This window comes from Pinus tabuliformis, chromosome X (genome assembly GCF_031772625.1).
Source record: "Pinus tabuliformis cultivar Carrire ecotype Pingquan chromosome X, CPIR1, whole genome shotgun sequence".
Classification (NCBI taxonomy): domain Eukaryota; kingdom Viridiplantae; phylum Streptophyta; class Pinopsida; order Pinales; family Pinaceae; genus Pinus; species Pinus tabuliformis.
Window position 1 is genome coordinate 572,246,278 of NC_142308.1, and position 15,324 is coordinate 572,261,601.

The following is a 15,324-nucleotide window of genomic DNA, read 5'->3' on the forward strand; positions in this document are numbered from 1 at the left end:
ATAAGATCTAACCAAAGCCATGGCTTCTAGAATCTCAAGCTTCTTCCCAAAAGTAGGACCCTCACTGTTATCCAAATCCTAAAAGGTCTCTACTATCAGACTGAAGATTGTCCTCATTATGCCATCACTATAAGGAGGTATGGGTGCAGACAACATCATGATACTGCTGAGACAGGAGGCAACTAGAAGTTTGACTCCTAGACAAGGGTGCTCCAAATACCTAGGTTGTACTAAGGTGAGCAAGGTTGGTTTTAGAGCCCAAATCAAGCTCCTCCCATCTGATTGATCCAGCTTGGAAAGGAGTGAAGCAAATTCTTCTAGTTTGAGAAGGGGTTTTACTGAAAACCCCATGCATTTTAAATTTGTCCCAAGTGTGAAGAGTTTGTGTATCATTTCATGTCCTTCTTGCAAACCATTTAGTTGTTCTTGTTGTAGTATAAAAAGTATCCCCTTGGAAAGGGTTCTGTTGATTGCTTCTGTTGATTTATTAAGGGAGTCTATGACTGTTTGATCTATGTTTTTTGTTGAATGATGTCAATTACATGACTTTGACTTAAGATTCTACCCAAACTCCTACTCAACTTTACATGACATTAATAATCCAGATTAGTGCACATAGTACTTCTACATCAAAGGTATACAACCATACACATTATGATTGCTCAAACCTTGACACAATTTTGACACACACTCAGATACATGGATAGCAACATACTATCAATTCATGGATATACATCAATAGATTTCGCTTCACACTTCAGCCATACCTAGAATGGATGTCTGCTAGTCGGAAATAACGTGGGGATCACTTAAGACCAATTCAACCTTCCCAGGAAGACTGCTACAGGTTCGTTGTCAAATCGGCCTCTACAGGTGTCAACTCAAAACGTCATTCCAATTGACTATGCTTTGCACATTGATGCTAAAATGCATTGCATCCACCCTTTCACCATCGAACCTTATGTATTACACAACTTACAATTCGATCTTGTTTCAGGTTATACGCACAAGATAAGACTCTGCCACCTCAACTCTGTCATGTGCACGGGGATGCTTATGTACACTGTCACATCTAGAAATGCAATTTATTATTGTCACTTGTGAACTCTATATGCAGACTTCAGCAACACCATTGTATATTGTCATACTCATATCTTCCTTGATGCTTCGTCCACTAGATCGTATTTTAATTGTATGCTAACTTCAATGTACAGCAGCAACTAAACCGGTGAATGTGCAGGGTATCTTTGTGGATCTCTCCGTTCACCTTAGTAACGACCACGGCAGCTTTGCTTCCACCCCGGTCTCCATGAGAACGAAACCCGATCTCTAATGCATTAACATTGTGCCCTCCCACGTGTGACTGATTGTGCACTCTGTCAATCGCTCTTTATGCATTTAAATCACCAAAATACGTACTTCAGACGACTATGACTCTCGGCCCTGTTGACGCATACAAGACTCAGATCTTGGTCTAAAGCTCTGCACTATCACCTTCTCCACATATGGCAACCATTTTCACACGCCAATCACAATTGGTTTTGAACACCCGATCACACGTTCACTGCGTATAGGTGTATGCTCACAATCGTTCCTTGTCTTTGATCAATTTGGCCGTGCAAAATGATTGTGATTGATACACCCCCAACGTCCCTAGCTCACTAAAACGGCTTTGCTAATGGTTCCTCCAACTGATGCGGCTTACATGGCCCCCACACAATATACCGAGGCCCAATCTTCCTCAAGATGTTGTCCTGTTCCCTTTCAGCCTCGGTTCTCTTTCAACTGGCGCAAACTTCCCCTCTAACATGTCCACACTCGTTCCCTTTCAGCTGGCATGGGCTTCCCCTCTAACACGTCCACGACTTTGCTCAGATCAGTCACGAGTGGCCCCCATGAAGACTATTGATCAAATTGTGGCCCCAATGTGATTTGACCCCTTTTAATAGTTTGATAGCCGATTCTACAATTTGACTTTGAGAAATATAATATTTGGTCCTTTTAATAATCGCTTGTAGCCAGAAGATTTTCCAGTATATGCGCACAACTTTTTTTTATAGCTTTTGGCTTAGATAATCAATCCTAATAATAATTCCACCAAACAAAAATTCGTGGAACAAGCAATATTTAGGAGACAATTTGTGTTGGGACCAAATGAGATAGAAAAATTGTTGAACTTTTAATATGCAGAGACAAAAATCACTAGATCATAATCTGGCACCTTCAAAATTAAACCCTCGAACTCCTTGCAACTGAAATTGGAACCGTCCAGGCTAGCAGGAAAAGCAAGCTCTGATACCATTGTAATATCCCTTTCGGGATATTTTTCCAAATTTGCAAAATTTTAACTCAACCCAAATTTCACCATTAAATTATCATTCACTTAACAAAAGATTGCCATGTAAAATATAGTAGATAAAGTGCATGCAATTCCATGAAACAATAGGCAGAAAATAATCTCAGCTTTATTATAATATACACTGGGGTTTACATGTTGATACAATAAAATAGCTGAATGGGAAACTGGCCTCAAGAATCTGCTCCCATACTATGTTGTCCCTCCAAAATTGCACTGAAATATCGTTGTTGAGCTCTCTTGTGAATTCTGAATGAATTCACCAAGGGGAGATGGGTATTCGCCCAATCTCATTGAATCACCCAAGGGTTTTCATCTTGGGGCTACTGCTGGAGTAGAGAACCAGATTCTCAACCTCTCAACAAGAAGAAATATCAAATCCAAGATGTCCTCTAATGGCCTCTTCCTCCTCTTTTTATAGATTTGATGGACCCCTTTAGAAGCTCCTATTTTATTATTATTTTAATCATTGAGCACATTTCCCTTAATTAAAATATTCTTTTTAATGTGGGAAAATGGTAACTTGGCCACCATGCTTCCTCAAGCCACCGAAAATCACTTCTAGCCATCCCATCCTATATATATTCTCGTTACGATTCCAACAAGCTATTATACTAAGGTGTTCTGCCAAGTATTCCTCCCGAAATTCCACCTCAAGCGAAATTAATAGAGTCAGGCCCATTAATAACTCAGTTTTTTTAAAGTTGTCAGAATGCAACGGAACAAAGGGCAAACTATGCGGATGATGGAATATACTAAGTGAATGCCATCAAACCTCATAAAAACTCCTCAAAACCCCATGAACACCTCTTGAAGCCTCTGGGCCCGCTGATGAAGTAAACCTGCACCTGTGACGTCTCTGCCCTAACCCTGAAAGTAAACCTGCACCTGTGACGTCTCTGCCCATGAACACCTCTTGAAGCCTCTGGGCCCGCTGATGAAGTAAACCTGCACCTGTGATGTCTCTACCCTAACCTTGAAAGTCCATCCTAACCATGCCATGAGGAATACCAAAAAAAGGAACATTACAAAAATTCAACAGATCTCATGTGAGGCCTACGGTTTAATCCCAGCCATTGATCACTTAAGAGATCAGGGTTAGGGATTTCGGCTTAATGAAATTATAAATAAGCCTAAGGAAGACATGAAGACACATAGTTGTGAAGGAAGCAATTTTCTCTAGAGCGAGAGGCTTGACTAGATTGAAGAGAAGTGAAGAAAAGTGCAGTAGGGAATATTGGGAGAAATTCAAGGACACTGTGGTCAGGAAAAAGGGAGGTCAATTTGTTGAAAAGGGGGAGCAAATTGTGGAGGCCTAAATATCTAGAGAGGCCAATTTTCTCACGTGTGCTAGGGTTGTACAAGGTGAGAAAAAACAAGGGTGATTTTCTAGTGAGACAAGTCTAATTCTCCAAGGCCAAGTTTCTTCAGGAGGTTAGATTTCTAGGAACCAATTTCCTTGAAGGCCGATTTTCCCAACAGGGACAAGTTTCTATGTATTCTCTGTAGGTTCCTAAGAAATTTAGTATGAAGGAATCTTATGCTGGGTACAATTTTTCTACTATAGTGTGATTGATCTCTCCATTTTATTTTTGAGTTAATATACTAGTGTGTTTATTTGATCAGCAATTTCAAAAATATTTAAGATAAATATTTTCTGGGGTTTTTAATAAATTGTTGAAGTAAATTAAATCAGATCTAGTATAAAAGAATTTAACACGTGCACTTAATGAGAACACCATCATGGATCTCCAACACCGTAGCGGAAATGAGGATTTTTCACCCTTGATTTTGTCCAACTAATTTTGTAGATCACTTTTGACGTATTGCATGTCTCATTCAGTCAAGATTTGGCTCTATTCTGCTACCTGGAAGCCCATGTGCTACTCGACCACCTTTGACTGCCATTTTCTTGATGGTGTCTTCACACTGGGAAAATTTCGTGGCATGTCAACTACATTTTATTTTGAGCAATCTGAGACAAAGTTGACTTTTTTCCTTCCAACCAACTGCATCGAGAAACACGTACTACCTCAGGAAACATTAACTGCTAAAAATTGTGAGCCTGCCATGTTAAGAACTAATTGATGAACACTGCACCAAGGCCCAGGACACATACAAACTCTATGGCACATGACATGTGGAGACATAGGTGTGCAAGATATGCACTGGGTTGGCCCCTATAATTGCGATCATGCCTATTGACCACTCTGTGTCAACGACCCCATAGCAGTACACCCCTTTTTTGCAAACGGGACCTATTATGTTCAAGTGTTCGCATCATTCATATTTCATCATCAGTCGGCAGTTCGTTAAAGATGTAAACCCATTATCCATGGTTATAATGAAAATTATCTTAATAAGACCATCATGTATATAACAACCTAGGTAAGCATAATATTTTGGTGACGATTTCTATCCTAGGAGGTTTTTTGTCTCACTGATTCATCTGTGTCTTTAGACACAAATGATCAGCAAAGTTTTTCCCTCCAACCTCACCCCAAAGCTAGGGTGGATTTTGTCGTCAAGATATTAAGTGAGTCATAGTGTTTTTTATCGAGTCCTTGTAAAAGTAATTTGGGAATAATCCTAGCTAATAGGTTAGATTATTTTATTACAAACTACTTGATTTTCTAGATCATATTTTGAGTCGCGGAATTCGCTGGATATTTGAGGGGTCTATAATGAACAAGTATTCCCCCTTCATGTATTAAATTGTAATATCTTGATGTAAAAAAATATTTAGTACATGCTCCCTCATAATTAGACACCATGGCTAAATATTAGAGGGTTGGAAAAATTATTAATCCCCTCATAGGTCAATTAATTAAATTTTCTGGAAAAATTAAATTAAATCCTAAGCCAGAAATTTAATTAGTTTTGTGTCCTAGGTAAAATTAAATTCTCCAAAGGTGAAATTCGTGGGTTTTAAAGAAATTAATTTTTGGAGGTCCCTGGCCAAGAGAATGTTGAGAAAATAAAAAAAAAAAATTGGAACCTTGGGCCTTGGCAATTAAGTCAAAGTCAAGTTTTTGAGGAAATTAACTCAAAATAATTAATTTTGAGTTAATTAAAAATCAATTAAATGAAAAATTCAATTTTTCCTCAAAAAATAAATAATTTTGACGGTGATGATTAAAAATTAATTAAATCTTTATGAACGATTGAGATTAATTTGATAGGGATCAAGCCAACTAGCTGTTGGAGATTTTATCTATAAATTAGAGGTCGGTGTCAGTTTATTTTTTCATCCGATCTTTGAATCGTGTACTAAGCTCTCAAGCTCTCTTGTCTATTTTTTGGAATAAATGCAAAAGTCTTTGGGGTTCCAATTTGCAGTAGTGTTCTTCTTCATGAACCTATGTTAACATTGTTTTAATTTATGCTTAATATTATGTGAAAACTATCAATCAATAACTCTCTTAGAATAATCTGAATACATGGCTCTTATTCAGTTTGTTGGATCTAGGGTAACATTTTTTATTTTGATTGAATTAACAGGTATCTCTATTTCTTCAGAATTTTATTGTTATTCTATTTCTCTACTTGGTTTCATGGTCGATCTAGTGTTTGCAAAAGATATCTCAGGTTTTTATTGAGCATTTGAGGATGGTCCTCGGTTCGACCCGCCAACTCTCAACACATATTTTTTGAAGAGCCTACCTCATATCAGCTTCAGGATTTATCTAACGATTAATTTTTTCTGTAGGAAATATTTGGGCTAGTACCTCTCTAAAAAAAAATTATCTTTTAAATATTTTGTGGAAAATTTGATAGATCTAGCTAGTAAGAGCCTTAGATCTTAAGATCTGGGAGCAGAGTTGGACTCATACTCCTCAGATCTTACAGATCCGCAACTCTTGTGCATAGATCTGTAAATATTTTGTATAGATCTGAAAATTTTATAGCTTGGGTTTCTGGGGTTTTTGTTTAGTTTTTTGTATATATCAGGATCTGGGTATTATTTTTGTTTTCCATTTTGCAAGTGTTGATCTGAAGGTTTGTTTTAAAGAAATTTTTCAAGATTTGAGACAGATCTATGCCCTACAAGGCAAGATCTTGTCTCAGAAATATTTTGTGTGTAAGAAAGAAATTTAAATCTGGGTTTGTTCATAAAAATTTTGAGATTTTTAAATAAAGTTCTGGGCAAATTTTTTTCAATTTTTTTGGGCTTCACCCTCTACGTTTTTTCCCTCAGCTCGCTACCTTCTCCTCATCCTCTACAAAATCACTCCTCTTTGCTGCGTTTTTTCTCCTCTCCTGCTACATTTTTCTCCTTACCCACAACCCCTTTTCTCCTCTTCCCTGCATCCCTTCCTCTTCACCTCTTCACTCCCAACTCTCAAATCTGTGTCCTTTTCTGCTCCGCGCTCCTCCCTTTTTTCCTTCGCAGCTCCCTCTACCCGCTATATCTCTGCTCGCATTTCCCTCTTCGCTGCCTGCAAACCCTTACTCGAGCTCCTTCCCTACCTGCTCATTCTTCCTTTTCTCTCTCGCGTCCCTCCATTCCCTTTCTTCCTGCGTTTTCCTTTCCTTCCATTGTTGCTTCCTTCCACCCACATCCACTTCTCCTCGATTATCCATCACATCCATCTTTCGTCGACCTGCAACCCTTCAATTAAAAAACACGAGCTCTCTCATCCCCCATCCTTCTTCGTGTCCCTCTCATCCCTCTTTGTTGCATTCCCTTTCCTCTCTCGCTACCTGTGAACCTCTATTTCGTTGCTTGCAAAACGCTCCCTCGGTCCCTTTTGATTTCATTTTCATATTTAGTTTTTATTTATTCCTTAGGGTTTAGTTTCAAAACAAAAGAAATCAAAAAAAAATACTCAATCATTTTTCATTTTATTTCATTTTCGATTTTAAATTTTTTAATGTGGCTTTGTTTGATGAAAGCTCTAATTTTTTTTATTTTTTTCTTTGATTTTTTAATGTGGCTATATTTGATTTTATTTAGTGTGCCTTTGATTTTTTAAGGTTTTAAAACTTCGAATTAAAATTGTTGTGGCCTTTGGCCCATTAAAAATTAAAATCAAACATTTTTTTATTTTCACACATTAAAATTTTACTCGTAAAATTTGTCACATTTAAATTTGCCAAAGGAACAATATATATTTTTTTAAATCTATAGTTCCTTTTTTGGGTTTTTTGTGATAAGGGTTTGGGATTTTTTAAAGCAAAATTTTTTAGGGGTAAAATTAAATTTCTTCTATAGTCAAGGCACATTTAAATTTTTTAAATTATCTCTAAAGTTTGACTATAGGAAAACAATAAATTTTTCTAGATTGGAGTACTTAAGAAAATAATTTTAAATCCGGAATTGTTTGAAGTGTTTAGCATTTGAGTTTCATGGTCCTTCATGGTAATTAATTTTCGCAATTTAAGTGCTTAGGTTTTATAATAACTGACATTGGGTTTTGTGTGCTTGACATCTATTGAGATTGCTCATCATTTAATCAACTCTAAGTGTGGTTTTAATTACTTGAATTATTGGATATTTATTGCATATTTCTTTGAGAATTTTTCAAGTAATCGTTAAGTATTCTTCCATGGAATTGTGGTAAATTGCATATCATTTGTTTCCTAAATTGAGTATCTTTGAGTATCTATACAATTGACATTGATATTAAATTGTAAAAAAGCTTTTGTTATCTTTGAGCTATAATTGCATTGGAAATAATCTAAATAAATTGAAGTGATAAGCTTGTGATTTAATTGGCCATTATATTGTGATATTTTTAGCATATTGCTGAGAAGTTTATCTTTCAATCTAGTGAAGTGAATATTCATTTTGGCGATTAAGGGTTTTGATATATAACTCAAAAATAAATCGTAGCATAAGTGCCTTCAATCCTTGAATCTAGCTTCATCTTGCTCTATCTTCTAATCATCTCATGCATTTGCATATTAGGTTAGTCCTACATAGTTAAAATTTATTTCCAAGCATAAGCTTGGTCGATAGAAAGATAGGGACCCATCCATCTTTGCTTGAGAAGCCTGCTTTTAATAGTACTTAAAACGGTGACCTTGCAGTCGTCGGAGCTACAACTCTATGCAGCGCCGAGGGCACCGGGTATGTTAGATTTTCAAGAGAGGTATTGTTAATCACACCTTAGTGTGCTTCACCTTGTATTCTCTCTGCCATTTACTACAGAATCAGGCTCAATATAGAAAGGATCGAAGGGTTAAAACTTAGATAGGCATTTAACTAAAATTAACCAAGATTCCTGCATCTCACATTAGTTTTAGGATCTGCATTTCATATAAGATAGTTATTCATCAAAGCAGCGGTTGTTCATCAATTATTTGGTCCTAAATTTCCTAGCAAGATTGTTGACTCCATAAGGCACTGGTATCAATCATTTAAATCTAATCGAATCCTATAAGACTTGCTAAATCTAAAACAAGTATTTGGTCGCTTGACTATGTCTCCCGAACCGGTTGGTTCCCAACTAGTTCTCCTTCATTCCATTTCCGTAGGGTCTACCCCCCTTATCCTGTGGTTGGGAGACAGCTTAAACAGTGAGATTGGGGATCAGGGTGACAGCCCCCGATCTGCGCCGTTGTCGTGGTGCCTAGACTTTATGTGCGACAACGCCTAAATAACCAAATTCTCTCATAAACCATGAGTCCCAATGTGATCCACTCCAAATCCTCCAATCCTATTTAGGACAAAAACAGCTAAGAGCGAAAACCAAAGGGACCGACCATGGCCAACTAGAATAGTCCTACCACATCTCAATACAAACACTCACATAGCCTACAAGACCTTAAATTGCATCCTTGGGCTTACAATGGTGTTATGCAAAATGAAAAAAAAAAATCAGTATATAGCCCTGCCAAAATTAGGGGTAACAGACCCACCACTCAAGGCTTTAATTAGCCTGGTTTTGTAACTCCCTTTTATTCTCTCATCTCTAAAAAGGAGGGTAATCTATTGTTCTTGGTGAGCCTATGAGAATCTGCTGTAGTTAGTAGCTATGTAATTTGTCTTTTCTGAGCTAATAGAAAGATACATGACTTCTGCTACAGGATTTCAGCCTCCTGTTCAGATTCTGTAGACTTTCTATATCTTAGATTTACCTTTTTCAGGTTGCTGTTTTGATTTACCATACATGATGCTGTGTTTGCACTCTCAAATTTTCATCTGTAGATTTCTGTTTGTGAAAGTGTAAAGTTTTGATAGGCAGATACTAAAGCTTCAGTTCTACAGTTAGGATTGAGTATTTATTTTACTGCAGATCTGTATCATGTGTTGAAAAATTAACAATCTTTCTCACATTGGGTTTCCCAGGGTTCAACTTGTGTTTATTGCATTCATGGTGTATTCATCTTATTACGGCAACTTTCTCTTATTTTTTTCAGTTAGATTTCATATGAAACACTTTGTGCTTACGGTGCTACCTCGTGGTTTTTGCAATTATAGTAGAGGATAACCTCACTGTTTTTGCAATTAATATTTGTTGAAGCTTGACATACAGTCCAATGGACTACCCACCACAGTTTACAGATCACAATGACGAGATAAAGGCTAGGAGAAAGAATCAAAATATTTGAAGAGAGTTCAAAACCACTAAAAAAATCACACAATACTACTCAAAGTACCATGCATGTGATTTATGTCTAGAGCTTTATCTCCCAAATCTAACAATTAACATCATGACGTAGAATTGCATTAAGACCAAGATCAATTGATATTTAAGGAGGTTAGATGACCAGTTCACATTGGAGGATTTTGACAAAACAAAAATCCTCCAAATCCGGGACAGAGACAGGAATAGAGAAAACAGACATCCAGCATAGGAACATTAACATGACAAGCAAAGCATACCCACATGATAGCAGCATGTGGGAAGCAAGAAAGAACAAAGAAAGAAAAAAAAATGTTTATAAGAATGGGGGCACCCAAGAACAAAAGAGATTTGCTTCCTTAGAAATATGGGAATATGTTAGATCACAACAGAAAGGAGAGATTAGAGAGAGATTTGAGATTGAAGCCCTCTTGAGGGATCACAGGTTTGTAGCATTGTTCAAGTGGGGAAACTTGGACGATATGAACAATGATCTGGAAACAGCAGAGAAGGTAGTGGCCAAAAAGATGGGGGGGAGTAGACCCAGTAATATCAGAATAAGGTCTCCTTGAAGCCCTTGAGAGCAGGGTGACATCCCAGGAAGGTCTACTTCTAACAGCAACCAGCTGCATCCATGATCTGCTAGTATTAGAAGTTGGTGAATGTTGATTTGGGGTAGCATCGGATGTGCTCTAACCATGAAAATTGGTGGAGAGGCTAAAAGCACATGAGATCTCCAAGACCCAGAAAGGGTTTGAGCAGATTCTAACCGGTTTGGGAGATATTAAAATAATTAATATTTTTAATGGAGTTCCTAAGTCTAAACTTAGGAAAAATAAAATATTAATGATATTAATATAAAACTGGATTAAAATGTTCCAAAAGTCATGGATCAAGCCAAATCTAATCTTAGCTATTGATTAGAGATTTAATCTCGGTCGTTGATGGACCAACGAGAAAAATATAAGAGGAGGCTTGAGGCTCAGTTGGAGAATACACCAGAGTGATCAGTGATTCATTTTGCTAGAGCGGGTTTGCTAAGCAAAATTGAATCAGTGATTAGCAGCGAGGGGCAGTGAGTATGAGGCAGAGAGACATAGACAATACTAAGAGACCAGTGCAGAAGCAGAGACAGCAAGAGCAGCAGCCAGTACAGGCTATACAGAGCCCAACAAAGGCAGGGCAGAGCCTAGAGAGACTGTGTCATCCACGCAGAGGGCAGAGGGAGTGACGCAAAAGCCTCCAGGGGCTATGCAGTGCCTCAGAGGGCTGACGCAGAGGGTCCTGGGGCTGACGCAGTGGCTAAAAGGGCCAGCGTTGTGCTTCGTTTGTGCCAAAGAGGATTTCGTGGGACAGGTTTTCTGAATACCTATTTCCGGATATAGAGGTATTGCTGCCATGTATTTTTCTCCGTCGGGTTAGTCGGTTTAGGCACCCAGATGTACTCTGATAAACTACATAATAATATAACCCTTTGAATAGTTGCACCAGTTTTCCCGCATTGGGTTTTTCCGGGGACATTGGTCCAAAAATAACGGTGTCACTTGTGTGCTTGTTTTCTTTCAGTTGATGATCTGTAGATGTTGATACTGTACTTATGTTTATTTTCAGTATTTACATGGTAAATAACTTGTTAAGTAATTAAAAAAGTAGGAAGAAATAAACCAAATAGTACAGGAGGAATTTCTAGCGGGTTAAACTTAGAAATTCCAACATGGTATCAGAGCGTGGCTGCAGATCACAGGAACACTGAAGGCATCAGCTTAACAGAGCATTTAAAGCAGATTTAGTTGTCCTGAGTGACAGAGTTGATCTTTGCAAAAAGCGACAAAGGAAGGAGTGACGCAAAGGCACTGCATCATCAGTCTGGGCCAGAGAAAGGCAGCGCAAAGGCTGAGGAGGGCAGAAACAGGCTCACGCGGAGCCACGCAGAAGCCAGGTGGGCTGACGTAGTTGGTTGAGGGAGTTGTTTTGCCGATGTCGAGATTGCATAGAGTCAAGAGGCTCAATCCTCCAATTGTTGGGGCATAGGAGGTTGTGGGTAGTTTTGTGAAGCAAAGCTGGTGGGGTATTGTGGTTAGAACAGTACCTAACAGGGCAAGACCAAGACTTAGAAAATTCAACAGGGCAAGACCAAGGGGATGGAGTCGCTGCTGAGGCGGATTTCTAGCCAAGGAATCCGAGTCAGTGGTGCAGTTGCACAAACAATCGGAGAGGAGCAACTCGACGTTGGCAGAGGGATTTCCAGAAGGGGAGTCGAACCGAGAACTTCCAGACGGGAAGTTGAGAGACTCAGCAAGAGTCGAACAGAGGACTTCCAAAGGGATGTAGAGAGACTCAGAGGATTCGAAAGAAGAGCGGCGAGATGGTCGTGAATGGGCTGAGAGATCAGGATAGGTTGGAAGGAGCGTCCAACTTTGTGGTCTGGAAGACCAGGATCTTGTCCATTCTAGACAAACATTGCCTCAACGGATTCGTCATGAGAGTGAAAACTGTCCCAGTTGACCCAGTAGCTAATGAAAGATACGAGGAGGCAATGGTGAAAGCTAAGTGCATGATCCTTGATGGGATCAAGGATCATGTGGTACCACATATTGCCAAGAAGGAAACGACAAAGGAGATGTGGGATGACTTGAAGACATTGTACCAGCATACTTCCGTGCAGAGGAAGATGCTGCTGGAGAATCAGCTAAGGGCATACCAGATGCAGAAGGGAGAGCAGATAGATGTCTTCCTCAGTCGCTTGAAGGAGATTTGTGACCAGCTAACTTCCATAGGGCCACGCCGGATGAGGAATTAATGGTGAGGACCGCACTGAACTTAGTTTCCGAGGATTGGGAGGTATTTGTCCAGAGCATACTGGGCAGGATGAGTCTTCCAGATTAGGAAGAACTGTGGACGGCTCTTTGTTAAGAAGAGATTAGACGGCTGACCAAGGCAGGGAGTAGCAGCAAAGGGGTCAGAATCAAGAAGGAGGAAGAAGAGTATGCGGCTCTAGCATCTGCGGGGAAGCAGGAGAAGAAGAAGAAGAAGGACCTCCCCAAGGTCAAGTGCTTCCATTGTGGGGAACTGGGTCATTTTGCGAAACAATGTCCTAAGAAGAAGAGCAAGGGAGAGGCTTCGGACTCAAAGGCAGCACCTGCAAAGGCGGAGAAAGAAGTTGAGGAGGAGGAATGAGTGCTCATGTGCCACTTGAGAAGAAGTGGGAAGACATCGAGCTGTAGTCAGGAGGACTACAAGCGATGAGGGGCAGGATCCTTGAGGTACCCAATCTCTTGGATTATACCTTGCTATGAGAGCCCCAAAGAGGAGTAGCAGGACTGGCGGATGTCAGTAGAGACGGATGCGGATGGAGCGGCAGAGAGTGCTACAGTGCAGGAGTCCCCGGGTAGCGCGAGGCTAGCAGGCTGCAACAATGCAAGAGGCACGGGAGTGTTGCACCAGTGCAGGATGGCACGAAGAGGTGTGCAACGGTGCAAGATGCAGGGAGTTGTTGCAGCAACACAGAGGCCAGTAGAGGGAGCACTTGTTAGCAGCAGAGGGAGCTTTAGCATCGGGAGTGTTTCTAGCCTAATAGGGATGTCAAAAGTTGGGTAGGTTAGTTACTTACTTCTCAGTAACAGAGTTGCAGTGCAATAACAGTATGCAATAGCACGATGCAGTGTGATGAGAGGGGGATGCAGTGCAGATGCAATGATAGGAGTATGAACCAGCAACAACACGAATGCAGAGGGAGTTGTCGTACGGATGCAGCAGTGGCAATGGCAGGGCCATGGGGAGCAGTACAAGATGCAGTAGTGCATAGGATATTGGGCAAGGAGGCCTAGTATCAGCATAGGGACTAGTGTTGGATAATCAGGGTGATACTCAGTGTGGAGTATTACTAGAGCACGGTCCTCGCTAAGAGGGAGTGTTGATTTGGGATAGCATCGAATGTGCTATAGCCATGAAAATTGGTGGAGAGGCTAAAGCACATGAGATCTCCAAGACCCAGAAAGGGTTTGGGCAGATTCTAACTGGTTTGAGAGATATTAAAATAATTAATATTTTTAATGGAGTTCCTAAATCTAAACTTAGGCAAAATAAAATATTAATGAGTATTAATATAAAGCTGGGTTAGAATGTTCCAAAAGTCATAGATCAAGCCAAATCTAATCTTAGCCGTTGATTAGAGATTTAATCTCGGTCGTTGATGGACCAACGGGAAAAGTATAAGAGGAGGCTTGTGGGTCAGTTGGAGAACACACCAGAGTGATTAGTCATTCATTTTGCTAGAGCGAGTTTGTTAAGCAAAGTTGAATCAGTGATCAGCAACGAGGGACAGTGAGTACGAGGCAGAAAGGTAGAGACGATACTGAGAGACCAGCGTAGAAGTAGAGACAGCAAGAACAGCAACCAATCCAGGCTACGCAGAGCTCAGAGAGACTGTGTCATCCACACAGAGGGCAGAAGGAGTGATGCAAAAGCCTCCAGAGGTTGTGCAATGCCTCAGAGGGTCGACGCAGACGGTCCTGGGGCTGATGCAGGTCAACAGAGGGCTAACGCAGTGGCTAGAAGGGCCAGCGCTGTGCTTCGATTATGCGGGAGAGTATTTTGTGGGACAGGTTTTCTGAATACCTGTTTCCAGATATAGAGGTATTGCTGCCGTGTATTTTTCTCTGTCAGGTTAGCCGATTTAGGCACCTAGATGTACTCTGATAAACTGCATAATAATATAACCCTCTGAATAGTTGCACCGGTTTTCCCGCGTTGAGTTTTTCTGAGGACATTGGTCCAAAAATAACGGTGTCACTTGTGTGCTTGTTTTCTTTTAGTTGATGATTTGTAGATGTTGATACTGTACTTGTGTTTATTTTCAGTATTTACATGGTAAATAACTTGTTAAGTAATTAAACAAGTAGGAAAAAATAAACCAGATAATACAGGAAGAATTTCTAACGGGTTAAACTTAGAAATTCCAACAGTGAAGCAAGTAGAAAGAGAAATAATAATAGGAAGGAGTAAGCTCTCGATTCTCAAGTCTCAACAACAATCATTTTTCTGTCCCCCTACTTTAGATGTAATCCTTGGATGTTTTCATAGTTTTCTATATTCCTCTGGCATTCAGTATATGCTAAGGTGGTCTGATGGTTAGAAAAAATCATTAGCACTAGGCCCACCTGATTTTTTGGTTATGGCAGTTTCCTAAGAACACTAACAGTCTATATGCCGCCTTTTGCCATGACCAGTAAAGCTTTTGTGCAGATGGCAACAGTTGTGACTATATAGTATAAGTTAACTGCCAGCCTGTTAGCATATTTTTTTAGTTTTTGGATGTATTAGCATGTGTTTAAAGCAGTGTTGCAAACATCCCGGTTTTATCGCAAAAAAAATGCAAAATTGCGATTTTTTGGCCTA

General features: G+C 39.7%; 1 protein-coding gene across 2 annotated transcripts in view; it reads right to left on the reverse strand.

The window, feature by feature from the left end:
• The window catches only part of LOC149141306 (serine/threonine-protein kinase ATG1t-like), a 188,477-nt gene that overhangs the window by 58,409 nt on the left and 114,744 nt on the right, over positions 1 to 15,324 (reverse strand). The gene's annotated exons all lie outside the window — the stretch shown is intronic.